This window comes from Dioscorea cayenensis, chromosome 18 (assembly GCF_009730915.1).
Source record: "Dioscorea cayenensis subsp. rotundata cultivar TDr96_F1 chromosome 18, TDr96_F1_v2_PseudoChromosome.rev07_lg8_w22 25.fasta, whole genome shotgun sequence".
Taxonomy (NCBI): Eukaryota; Viridiplantae; Streptophyta; class Magnoliopsida; order Dioscoreales; family Dioscoreaceae; genus Dioscorea; species Dioscorea cayenensis.
The window spans coordinates 23,497,018-23,510,070 of record NC_052488.1 but is presented as its reverse complement, the minus strand read 5'-3'; positions in this window follow the sequence as shown (position 1 = coordinate 23,510,070).

Here is a 13,053-nt window from a genome sequence, read left to right as displayed (position 1 = left end):
GCTCTATGGACCCGGGACGCTGATAAACGGCCGTACACCTACAAGGCTGAAACCAAGTAGGCATACGAGGCTTCAAAACTTGATCCAAAACAGAACAAAGAATCAAACTCAATGGATTACAAAAAAACAATATAAACTTATTCAAATAAAACATAGGCCCACAAAAAACGGGACTTATTACATGCTAATACTCGACGATTGCCTAATGATCCCTGCTAAGCTATCAGCCACTCAACTCTACTCTTGATCTGAAAAGATATTAAACAACAAATTATGAGTTTGACAGTCCAGTAAGCACCCACTAAAAATATTGGGATCATTTACACAAAATCATAATTTATCAAAATAAGAAAATCGGAAATCAGAATTATTTCAAGTAAACAAAGATGTCAAAACTGAGCATATAGGTCCCCCAAACAACTATTGCCAAAACAAAATAACATAACTCATATATTTACCCTCGGTGACCCGAGCCAGAATAATCAGAAGCCGTTATTCTTCACCGACGAAAAGCGGTGGGAAACTATAGTTTTTATATCAGAGTACATGTCAATACGGTCAGTGTTTAACCCCCAGTGACAGGGTTATTACAAAGTTAGTTTGGGGACTAGTTTCTATGTCAAAATACTGCATGTTCACAAAACAATAAACAAACATAATTCGCATTGGGCATAATATGAATAATTTGCCAAACAAAATTTTTAGCAGTCGCATGATCCCATTTTATTATAGCAAAATAAACCAGTTACTTGAATCCAAACATGAACAGATAATTTTTTAAAAAAATCAATAATAATTAATCAGAAATTAACCAAAACATATCTGAAATTCATAATTGGAATAATACATATTTAGAATCTGAAATTTTAGAAATTAAATAATCCAAATATAAAATAAATATTTAAACCTTTCAGATAATTCTAATCCAAAATAAAATATCATTAACTCAAATTTTAAATAATTTAAAGTGATTTCAAAAATAATAATAAATAAATAATTCAAAATATATATGTCAAAATAATCAGTAATTTTCTTTAAAAACTCCAAAAGTACACAAAACTTAAATCAAGTATATACATATAATAGGGTTTATATATGGGATATTTACCTGATTAACGTCCAACAATACTCTCAAACCTTACACCTTTGGCATGTCCTATATTTGGGAAGAGATCCTATTAGCTTTAAATAACAAAATCGAGGCTAACAAGCAATAGTATAAAAAAAAGATTTTTAGAAGGGTACAAATGCAAAAATTTTAAACTATTATTCTACACTCCCAAATATTGATTATTGTGAAGGTACAATAGCAATTACCCACTCTAAAGCCATATCAATAATTCCAACATAATCAATAGTACCAAAACCCTCATAACTTCACTTACACTTTTCCAAATCACAAATTTAAAAATTTTGGGAATAATAGACACCTAACACTATAACATAGCCGAAATTCACATAATTTAGAATACTACTCAATTTATAACATTCAATTGAATCTCTAACATTTCTGCAAAATTATAATTCAGACATATACTTTTAAAATGTGCATATCTCTTAACCTACAACTCCAAACGTAATAAAGTTTTACTGACAATCAGACAACTCAAAAATGAACGACTTTCTTATTTTTCACCTTATCTAATTGAACCTCCATTATCATCAACATTGGCTATGATTCTTCAAGTTTTGCACAGAAATATCATCCGAGACAATTATACTAAAAATGCTATATCTCACAGACTACAGATGCAATAAATCTGAAATTTTGCAGGTATCTAGATAACATTAAAATCTACAACTTTTATATTTTACTCTCCTCCAAATTCTTCATCTAAAATCCCTAAAATCAGAGAGGGATTTCTGCTATTGTCAAAAACGAAAATCTGAAACCTATCAAATTAAATCAACTAACAATTCCTTTCTCATGGCGAAAGATTATACCTCAATCAACTATACTTCACATTACATCAAATATATCATGCAAAATCTCATCCTTAAGACTTGATTAAATCCATAAAAACATCACGGTCAAAGATCCTAAGAATAAGTTTAGGTGAACACATAAAAAAATGAACAATATTCCCTCAACTACAAATTGGGAACAAACCCTAGAAACTCAAAAGCTAAATCTAAGGCTTAAAAGTGAATGGAACAAATTTCAGGGTTTCAAAAAAGAAGAAATCAAGAGCCAACAAGCATCAATAATAATCATTAAAATTATGCACAAAGCTCTAGAATCCTACCTTGAAAGAAGCTAACAAACTCTCGAAAAAAAGATCCACTAGTGGTTGCTGGCGGCACCACCATGAAGGAAACGGAAGGGAGATTGGGAGTTTTTTTTTTCTACGACAATAGAAGATCATGGGCGGTGGAGATATAGTTAGGTCGTGATATTTGGTAACCGCTAGGGATAAGAACAAAGGTAAAAAAAAATTAAAACAAATCGATGGCTATGATTAAAAAAAATTTCCATCAATGGCTAGGATCTAATCAAGCAGTGGGGTCTACAACTTATTTAATAAAGAAAAATTAAAAAGAGATTATTGCACATGGTGCATGAAAGTAAAATAAAAATTAAGATGCATCACAGGGATAGTTCTTGAAACTAAAAAAGAATGAACAATACACTACAAATATATATTAAAAAAAGATTACATGGGCAACGAGGGAGATGCCAAAGGGTGAGAACAATCTAAATATTATTAAAAACATGATTACATGAACAACGAGGGAGATGCCAAAGGGTGAGAACAATCTAAATATTAGTGCCTAACAACCATCCCAAATCCCATGTTCTTAAGAGTCTCACCAAACATGATAGGAAATAAATGAAAAAAAAAACCTTGTGATCCATTAAACAAAACAAAACAAAACAGCATACAAAAATATAAAACTCCAGTCAGCATCTCACCACCTCCTTATAAATGGCCAAATTGAGAATCCTCTCCTCACAAAGAAAACTAGATCCCAAAGTTGGTGAGGAAAGACAAGGAAATAAAAGAGGAGAGAATACGTGATGGAAGGTTTATTCAGCAGATGGTCTCTGAAGGGGAAGACAACTCTGGTGACAGGAGGAACAAAAGTCATGTCGCTCCCTCAACTTACAAATTACAATTGAGTAAGGTTGGTGGCACCGGTATCCAAATCTTCTAACCATCACCTTATAGATTGATGGCATTTACAAAGTCATGTCGCTCCCTCAACTTACAAATTACAATTGAGTTGTAGTAATATGGCTTATCAAAGGTTAGAATCTTATTGTCCCATGGAAGAGACGAAGATCTTGATTTTAAGCATATAGGTATCCTTCTAAAGGGTTTTACTAATCAAACATCTATGATCCCGTCATTTAAAAAATTGTAGAAAGATTGTACCATATTGATATATGGCAATCGTCCTTTTTGAATAGAAACATATAAAAGTTTTTTATTCATTTAGGAAGTTTGCTTTTAATATTTTACTAACAAATAACCCTCCATGCATAAATCATAAATTTATTAATTATTTTTTAGAGATGTAGATAAACCACAAAATTTATTTTAAAAAGAGCATTACAGTAAACTCTACTCAAAATAGCTAAAACAGAATGACAATATACAGAAAAGAACTAGCTGTTGGAAAAATGAGAATTAATAGATGCTTGAGTCGTGCTAATTAGTACTGTTCTAAAAAAAAACTATTTTGAAATATTGAAATATTTTCCAAGGATAAAACAAGCATTCCTCAAGATCTCTATCTTAAGGGATCAAGAATAACAAAATTATTTATACATCCTGATAAAATTTAGATAAACGTGGAAGAAATGGTAAAAGATAGTTGAGTGATAAAAAAAATCTTATCAATAATAATAAAAGATTGAATAAAAATTAAAATTATATTATTAAATAAATAATATAAAGCATCATTTGAGTATTAAAAATACTTATCCCAAATAAATATTGTCTTTTGAAATATATTTAAAAAATACAACACTAGCCACCCATTGGTAATGGATGGGAATAGACTACAACAAAAGGGGGAACAAGACAAAAAAACAAACAATACATTTATTTATTAATCATGGTAGAGTTATTTCTTTTTTTTTTTTCTTAAAAAGATGTTGCACATTCATTGGTGGCTTGTTCATCAGGAAAAGGTAGATGTGTTTTCTCATTCAATTCTGCATAACATTCATTGGTGACTTGTTCACTAGAGATAGGTATTCTAAGATGCCTCTCCTCATTTAGATTCTACATTATCTCTTTCACCAGAGATGGGGGCCACCTTATTTTGATAGTGGAATTTTAAAAAAAACTTGCTCAATTTGGTAATTAAGAAAAAAAACCCTTTCTATTATTTATACCATTCTTACATTTATAATTTTAATTTTTTTTTAAAATATATTTATATATTTTATAGAGAAATTATTTATATCTCCCCTCTAACTTTGTCACCTGATAAAAAAAAAATCTCTGAAATATTTCATATCTCCAAAAAGTCTTTCTTTTTTCAGACATCATATGATAGCTTATTTTTTAGTATTTTTGTCAGAAATACCCTAAGCAATTTTAAACAGAAACACAAAATAGTAAACAACAAATAAAGATATTAAACATAACAACAAATATTAAACATAAATGTTACATTTTAAATGGAAACTTGTGTAGTTACACACAAACACGCAATGTTAAATAAAAAGAATATAATTAATAAACGGTAAGTACATTTTGTAAGCAGAACAAAATTAGATTTTTAAATAAAATAAACTAGTGTAGGGACTGAAAAATAAGTAAACTGAAAAAGGAGAGATTGACTTCAATTTTTATATGAATATATTGGTTTTGAAAATGACAATATTTATTTATTTATTTATTTAAAAAAATAGATAAATCAAATTTATTAAATAAGAAAAACAATATAAAATAACAAAACAAGGAAAAAAAGAAAAACGTAAAGTCCACTAAAAATTGACACTAATACTACAACAAAAGAAACAAACAAAGATAATAAAATAAAAAAAACCTGAAAAGAATTCATGAGTGAAGGAGAGCCAGCCACATCTCCCAAGACAAAGAGATATTAAATGAGACGCGAGTTTTTATAAGATTTCTCATTTTCTCCATTTCATAAAAAAAAATTACTGAAGTGCCTACAATGTTAGCTAAAAAATGAATGCCTAAATATCAAACTTTAGAAAAGAAAACCCTGCGAACCTGCGAACCCAACTGCATAATTTTTTAATGAATTAGTAATTTATCTATTTTATTTAAAAAACCTAACTTATAAATAAATGTAAGATAATTTTAAAAAACACACCACCCCCAACGAAGAGTGAATGACTGTAAGTTAACTTATTATATATATAATAAATGATAAATAGCTCATAACTTGAATCCCGGCAAGGAATACATTATATTTATTTAAATAATTAAATATTGTGTAAAAAAAATTAAAAAAAATAAATAAACTATAAATTAATTACAAAACGGAAGAGAAAAAAAAAACCATAAACATTGCATACGATGTTAACAAAAGTAATTTTGGGAGCTTGGTTTAGTTATGAAATAATTTCATAACTAAAATACCGCTAACATATGCCATGTATTTTGAAAATATATTTATTTATGTAATTAATATATTCATATGGCTACCAAATATTCTTGCTAGAATAAATGTTTCAATATTTATGTGAGAGGTAAAAAAATACTTTCTCTAAAATAATTTAATAATTTAAGACAATAATTTATGAGTAGTCAAAGAATCACAACTTTTTTGGGTAAACATAAAAGGGGAAATTTTATATAGATATGGATAAGGTTTTCAGATCCGGACCGGGCATCGACCCGGAGAAAGGTAGGGGTCAAGGGTCGAGGGGTTCAATCGGGTTAAACCGAGGTTGAACCGGAGTCAATAATTTTTATTAAAAATAATATAATTTTTAGTTATATATAATTAAAATAAATAAATATTGAAGAATAAAAAATAAAAAAATAAAAACATGATTTTAAAAAATTTAAGCCAGTATTTTATATAAATAAATATTGAAGTACACCACATTGAAAATGTGAAATACACCAAATAATATAAGAATAAACTAATATAAAATTAATTGAGAAGTATAAAAATATTCACAAGGAAATACACAACTAAGAAATTCATAAAAAAATTAAAATAAAAATATTCCCTTGGTCTCTCCCTTCAATTAGTTTTATAATTTTACATTATAACCCCAAACATTAATATATTATAAAATAAAGTAAGAATTAAAAAAAATTGGTGCAAACCAGGGTTGATGACCTGGCCGGGTCACCGGGTCACCAGTTCGATCGCTCGGGTTGCCGGTTCAACCCCGGTTTTATCAAAATCCGGTTTTATATATTGAACCGGACCAGTTTTAAGGCCGAGTCCGGGTCAACCCGGTCCAGTCTGGGTCTGAAAACACTGGATATGGGTGCCTCTCGCAATGTGTTAGTGATTTATCTATTTTTTGTTTAAAAAAAAAATAGATATAGGTGCAATTTCAGATTTTTAAGAAATTGAAATTTTTTAGATAAAATTCCTTTTTTTTAATGAATTTTATAAAATTTAACAACATTATTTTTGTAGAAATTTTTTTAAGAAAGAAATAGCTTTTTCCTGCAAAATATTTGATGAAATTTATAAGAAATCATTTTCAATGCTGGCTAAACTTATAGTTTTTTATTAAATTTAGAAATTATCATCTTTAAAGGAAATAAAACGGAGATAGGAAGAAATTAATGTGGGGATGCAAAGTCTGAATTTAAATAAAATAAGCTAAAACTATTTATTTTTATGATATTGAAAATTGTTACATACATGGTCAAGGACTCATGCACTGTGTCAAATTATTGGATGTATACATAGTATATGATACTGTTAAAATATATCAATGATGCAGATTTATTTTATAGTAATCTTCCTGTGCATGCTTACATAATAGGTTCTCTTAAAAGGAATGAACTACATCGATATCTAAATCGAAATTAATTAATAATAATAATATTATTATTATTTCAAAATAATAATTAAACCATAAGAATTATTAGAATTTTATTATAAATAAAGTTATTACTAAATCACTGAAAGTGCTACTTAGAAATATATATATATATATATATATATATAAACAGAATTATCGAAAATGATATCGTCATTGTTAAATGGTACATTGATAAATGTATATATAACAATTTCAATAAAGTAGTGGTTTATCTATTTTTCTAAAAATTATATATATATATATATATATATATATAGCAAGATTATTTTTTTTTAAAGATTAAAATGAATAACACTCCCCGTTCCAGAGTTAGTTCCTATCTTCTGTGGAGTGGACCTTTAAAAGATCGCCTTTTCTTTTAGGGTCCTTTTTCTTTTTTAGTCTACTCTTCGTGGGGAAATAGCTACGGAGTAGTTATTTATTGAATACTCGAAAACAAAAATTACAAAAGACGAAAAACAAAACAGATCGAAAAAGGATCACAAACCTGAATAAAAAAAGCAATCTAGAACTAAATAAGAAATCAAACAGAGAAGCCAGCTTGAGTGAGCAATCTCATGATCCACTTTGGCTTGTCCATTCCTTTGTGAAAAAAATAGATAAACCACATATCATTGAAGAAAAACAGATACAGAACAACCACTAGGTGTGGAAAAAATACAAACAAACGCGAAAGCAATACAAGAGCAAAGAAAATGCGAATGACCGGCAAGTAACATTCCCGCGATCTAGAAAAGGAAGAAATAATCCTATTTCTCCCAAAGCTCCGGGTCTATCCCATTGATCGGTCGACCACCGGGGATGTCGACATGGGGCTCTATCATCACCAAACTGCTTTGAACGCTAGTGATAGAGTCTAATAGCTTTCTTTTCCTTGCTTTTGGGACTGCCACAACAGTCCAATGAAATGAAAGTTTCTTCATAAACTCACTGCACCATGCACCAGTCTTTCCCAGTACCTCCATCAACTTGTGGACCAATACCAGTCGCTTGGGCAACCACCAAATTTTCATTCTCCCAAATCTCATATTCAACATTGTAAGCATCTTCCGAAATAGAGGATGACCAAAATGTAAAAATTCTTGAAAATTTTTAGGAATTAATGGCGAAACCCCATGGAAAGGAACCCAATCAAAGCCATGAGGAGGGGGTTTCAGCAAATCACCAAAATCTTCCTTTGAACGCTCAGCTTCAACAATTGGGTCTAAGTTTGGATTCACATGAGATTTGGGTTGATGTGTTTCTATCACAATCAAATGGGCTATCTGGTTACCCTCACCAAGAGTAGCCCAATACGGCCCATCATGTATCTTAGTTGTTTTAATATCCAGAAGGTCCATATCAGCATTTGCACGTGAGTCAATTAAACCCAAATTCCTCATATCATCTTGGAATGAGGAACGTTGGACACGTAGTGGATTCATAGACTCATGCATTGGTTTCATCTTCACCAAATTGCTCTGACATGGTGCAGCCTCACCCAATGGGAATATGACACCGTTGTGCACATTCATCGAGGACTGTCCTATGGCCTAGTCAACAACAGCTAGTGGCTTCACCAAGATCGAGACAACCAATGTTAGTCCAACGGTTCTTAGTGATTGACCAATGGTTCGTAGCACCACTGTGGGAGGAATTGGATCCATGGTTTGACGATCATCCGACGACAACATACGGGAGGCAGAAGCCTTGAAAGCAGTCGCCTCGGGAGCTAAGCACGTCGGACAGGTCTCAACCACCACCGTAGTGACCTCAGGAGTTGAGGTCGTCAGACAGACAGATGGGAGGCCAACACACCTCTGTTTCCCAGACCTATGCACCACGCATCGAGACTCAGACCTATGCACCACGCAGAAGCCTTGAGGTTGTCCATTCCTTTGTGGAATAAAGATAAATGAGAAACTTGAAGACCTTGACCAGCTAACATCGCAGCAGTCTTGTTCCAGGGGTGGGGAATCAAAGTAAGGCCCGGAATATTGTGTAGAGCTAGCAGATTCCTGGTTTCAATGATGCAATCAGCAAATCTCCATTGAAAGGTATCGACAACACCAAGCAGCTAGCGCCTGCCAAAGCTCCCTCGAACTGGTGAAAATGATAGAACACCTCTCCCCAGCTTCATGAATTGAGCCCAAAGTAGTTTTAACAGCCAAAGCCTCCATGCCAATCCTAGCTCTTCTGTTTTCTTACTGCTTCCACTCGTGGTGCATGTTGTTTTTTCTGGTTTTATGGTTATTTCTTTGGTCCCTTGGGACTAGTACTCATGTATTGTTTTTTTTGGTCCTTTTGAATGAATGTAGTTTATCTTTTTTTTTAAAAAAAAATTATGCCATGTTTCATTTGCTTTCAAGTAAATTCATTTCGTTACGGCAAAAAATTTAAGTTATTCAATCGTAGACGAGTGTTTGGTAGATGATATAAAAAGAAAATAAAACTTTCTCAAGCATGATGGTAACATAATTAATTTGTGTTGAGTGGATGAGTTGAGTGGATAAAAAATATCGAGAAAAAAATTTAAGTTATTTAATTGTACATGAGTGTTTGGTAGATGATATAAAAAGAAAATAAAACTTTCTCAAGCATGATGGTAACATAATTAATTTGTGTTGAGTGGATGAGTTGAGTGGACAGAAAATATCGAGAAAAAAATTAAGTTATTCAATCGTACACAAGTGTTTGGTAGATGATGTAGAAAGAAAATAAAACTTTCTCAAGCATGATGGTAACATAATTAATTTGTGTTAATTTGTGTTGAGTGGATGAGTTGAGTGGATAGAAAATATCGAGAAAAAAGTTAAGTTATTCAATCGTACACAAGTGTTTGGTATATGATATAAAAAGAAATAAAACTTTCTCAAACATAATGGTAACATAATTAATTTGTGTTGAGCTGATGTAGTGGATAGAAAATATCGATTTATTTTTTGTCCACTCTCATCAACTCAACACAAATTAATTATGTTACCATCATGCTTGAGAAAGTTTTATTTTCTTTTTATATCATGTTTTGACCAAACACTCGTGTACGATTGAATAACTTAAATTTTTTGCCATAATGAAATGAATTTACTTGAAAGCAAATGATACATGGCATAATTTTTTTTTGCTACACAATTGAGAGGATCTCACTCTAGGTGCTTGATGACTCAATCCTTGCTTAAGGCCCTAATACTTACCCTTATTTGTACTAGCATGAGGCGGTTAAATGGAGAATCTAGAAATTTGTCGGTGAAGCTTTGTATGTCAGTGCGGTGTACGACAATGTTGGTTGGTAGGTGCTCACTTAGCTTGGAGAAGCTTTAAAGACGTTGCTGACTCTCCCATCAATTTGCTTTAGTACAATATATATATATATATATATATTTATATGTGCATCTATGGAGGATGTTAGGATCGGGAGAAAAAGAATGTGAACGAACTCTCACAAGGCACTCTGTTTTCACACTCGAAGTGAGTTCTTAATACAACAAAAGAATGAAGGAAGCAATGTAGAGAAGAAGAAGATAACTGAGATACACTGAATTCACTCTATATTTTTCTCAGTCCATTCAAGCATTTAAACAAGCAGCTAATGTGCATGCCAGTAAGGCACCATGGTTCATACAACCAGAACATTCGAATTATAAAAATACAAACATAAAGTGATAAACAAATACAACATTAAGATAAAAACAAGGAAAATGAGAATTCCAATTCAGTGCAGTTTTGACATCTCTTCGGCTGTGGTGGAGAGTGAGCTGGAGGCTGGGATTGACTGCGGGAAACCTGGGAGCAGGTCTCAATGGCTTTAGTGAAATGTCTGATCAAGCATCCTCAACATCCTCCCCTTGATCAGAGAAGTCTCTAATTCCCAGCTCAAGTCTCTGTGCTTCAAACTTGCATCTTGGCAATGGTTTGGTAAACGAATCGGCAAGTTGCTCTTTAGTCCTGCAGTGTTTAACATCAATTGCTTCATCTCTTATAAGATCCCGGATGAAGTGAAATCGGGTGTCAATGTGCTTTGTACGCCCATGGTGGATGAGGGTTTTTTTGGCGATACAAAAGTGCGAACCGATTATCACACCGAGATGATAGTGGAGCAGTTGTGCCGTTCAAATCTCCCAACAAACGCCTCAACCAAAGCAACTTCAGCGAGCGGCAGCGTCGAGAGATATACTGCCTGCAGTGCTAGACGAGGCGATGATGGCTCTGTTTCTTGGAGCACGAGGCTATAGCTCCTGAACCAAGTGAGAAAATCCATCCTGTGGTACTCTTCCGGTCATCCTGAGAACCGCTCCAATCGCTGTCAGAATAACCAAATAATTTAAAATTCTCACCTCTGTTATAATGAATCCCATAATTAACTGTTCCACTGATATAGCGTAGGATTCTCTTCAGGGCTCCCAAGTGGTGCATACTTGGTTTTTGCATGAACCGAGATGACAAGGAGACAGCATGAGCTATGTCTGGTCGAGTGTGAGATAAATATAATAGCCCCCCAATTAACCTTCTGTATCTCACCGGATCTGTTTCTCCTGAACTGTCAAACAGAGAGAGTTTTTCATTTGCATTCATAGGTGTATCAATTGATTTACAATTCTCCATCCCCGCTTTGCGAAGTAAATCAACAGCGAATTTGTGATGAGATACAAAGATTGATCCTTTCTTCTGAGTAATTTCGAGACCGAGAAAATACCTCATTAGTCCGAGGTCAGACATCTCGAAAGTATTCATCATAGAGTTTTTGAATTCCCTTAGCTGCATCTCAGAAGAACCCATATAAAGGATATCATCGACATATAAGCAGAGTAACAGAACACTGTGATCTTCTCCCTTCTTACAATAAACATTAGGTTCATTTGAACTGCGAACGAAGCCCAACTGAGTGAAATATGCATCGATGTGACTGTACCAAGCTCGAGGAGCTTGACGGAGGCCATACAAGGCTTTGTGAAGTCGATACACACATGCTTCTTTTCCCTTAACTATAAACCCTTCCGGTTGTGAGACGAAGACCTCCTCCTTAAGTTCTCCATTAAGAAATGCCGATTTGACATCGAGTTGGTATCTCGTCCATCTCGTTGAGCCCCGATGGACAAAAAGATCCTCACTGTCTCCATGCGAGCAACTGGAGAGAAAATTTCTTCAAAATCAACTCCCTCCTGCTGAGAATACCCTTTTGCCACAATACGAGCTTTCTTCTTTTATGATGTTCCATCCGGTTTTAAACTTCGATTTGAAGACCCATTTTAAACCGATTGTTTTTCTTCCCTTCGGTAGAGAGGTTAAACTCCATGTTTTGTTTTTTAGTAATTGCGAGTAACTTCTTCTTTCATGGTACGTGATCCAATCTTTTATGCTTCGCAGCATCTTCGTAAGTGATGGGATCTCCAATAGTGAGAGCAAAAGAGCAAGAGTGATAGATTTCGGAGAGATTTCGGTACCTCGTCGGAGCGCCACCGTCTTCTCGGACGAGTTCTTCAATATTTGGAGAAGAAGAGCAATTTGGAAGATGACGATCCAGCCGTTCAGAGATCTGATCGAACGGTGTGGATTGTGCACGAGTTTTGGCCTTTGAAGTCACGTTTTCCTCACGTGCGGGCTCACAGTTTGATGGAGCTGACTCAGCGCCCTTCAGCCAATCCACGCCTTTTCTTCGAAAAAGCGAACGCTTCTGCTGACGTGTACGCGTTTCGAATCCGGAACGATGATCTTATAGGCTCTCGAGTTTTCGCTGTAGCCAATGAAAACACCGGAAAGTGACCTGGAGTCAAACTTAGATCTGAGTTGTGGGTCAACGAGCATGAATGCCAAGCACCCGAATACTCTGAAGTGGTCCACACTCGGTTTTTCTCCGGTCAAGGCTTCCAAAGGAGTTTGAAGCTTCACAGCAGAGGTGGGAGACCGGTTGAAAATATAGACGGCGGTGGCGACGGCTTCGGCCCAGTATTCCGGCGGCACAGACATTTGCTTTAACAGGGTGCGCGCCATCTCTGTTACAGTCCGGTTCTTCTGCTCGGCAACTCCGTTCTGCTGAGGTGTTCGAGGAACAGATAATTGATGCCGAATACCTG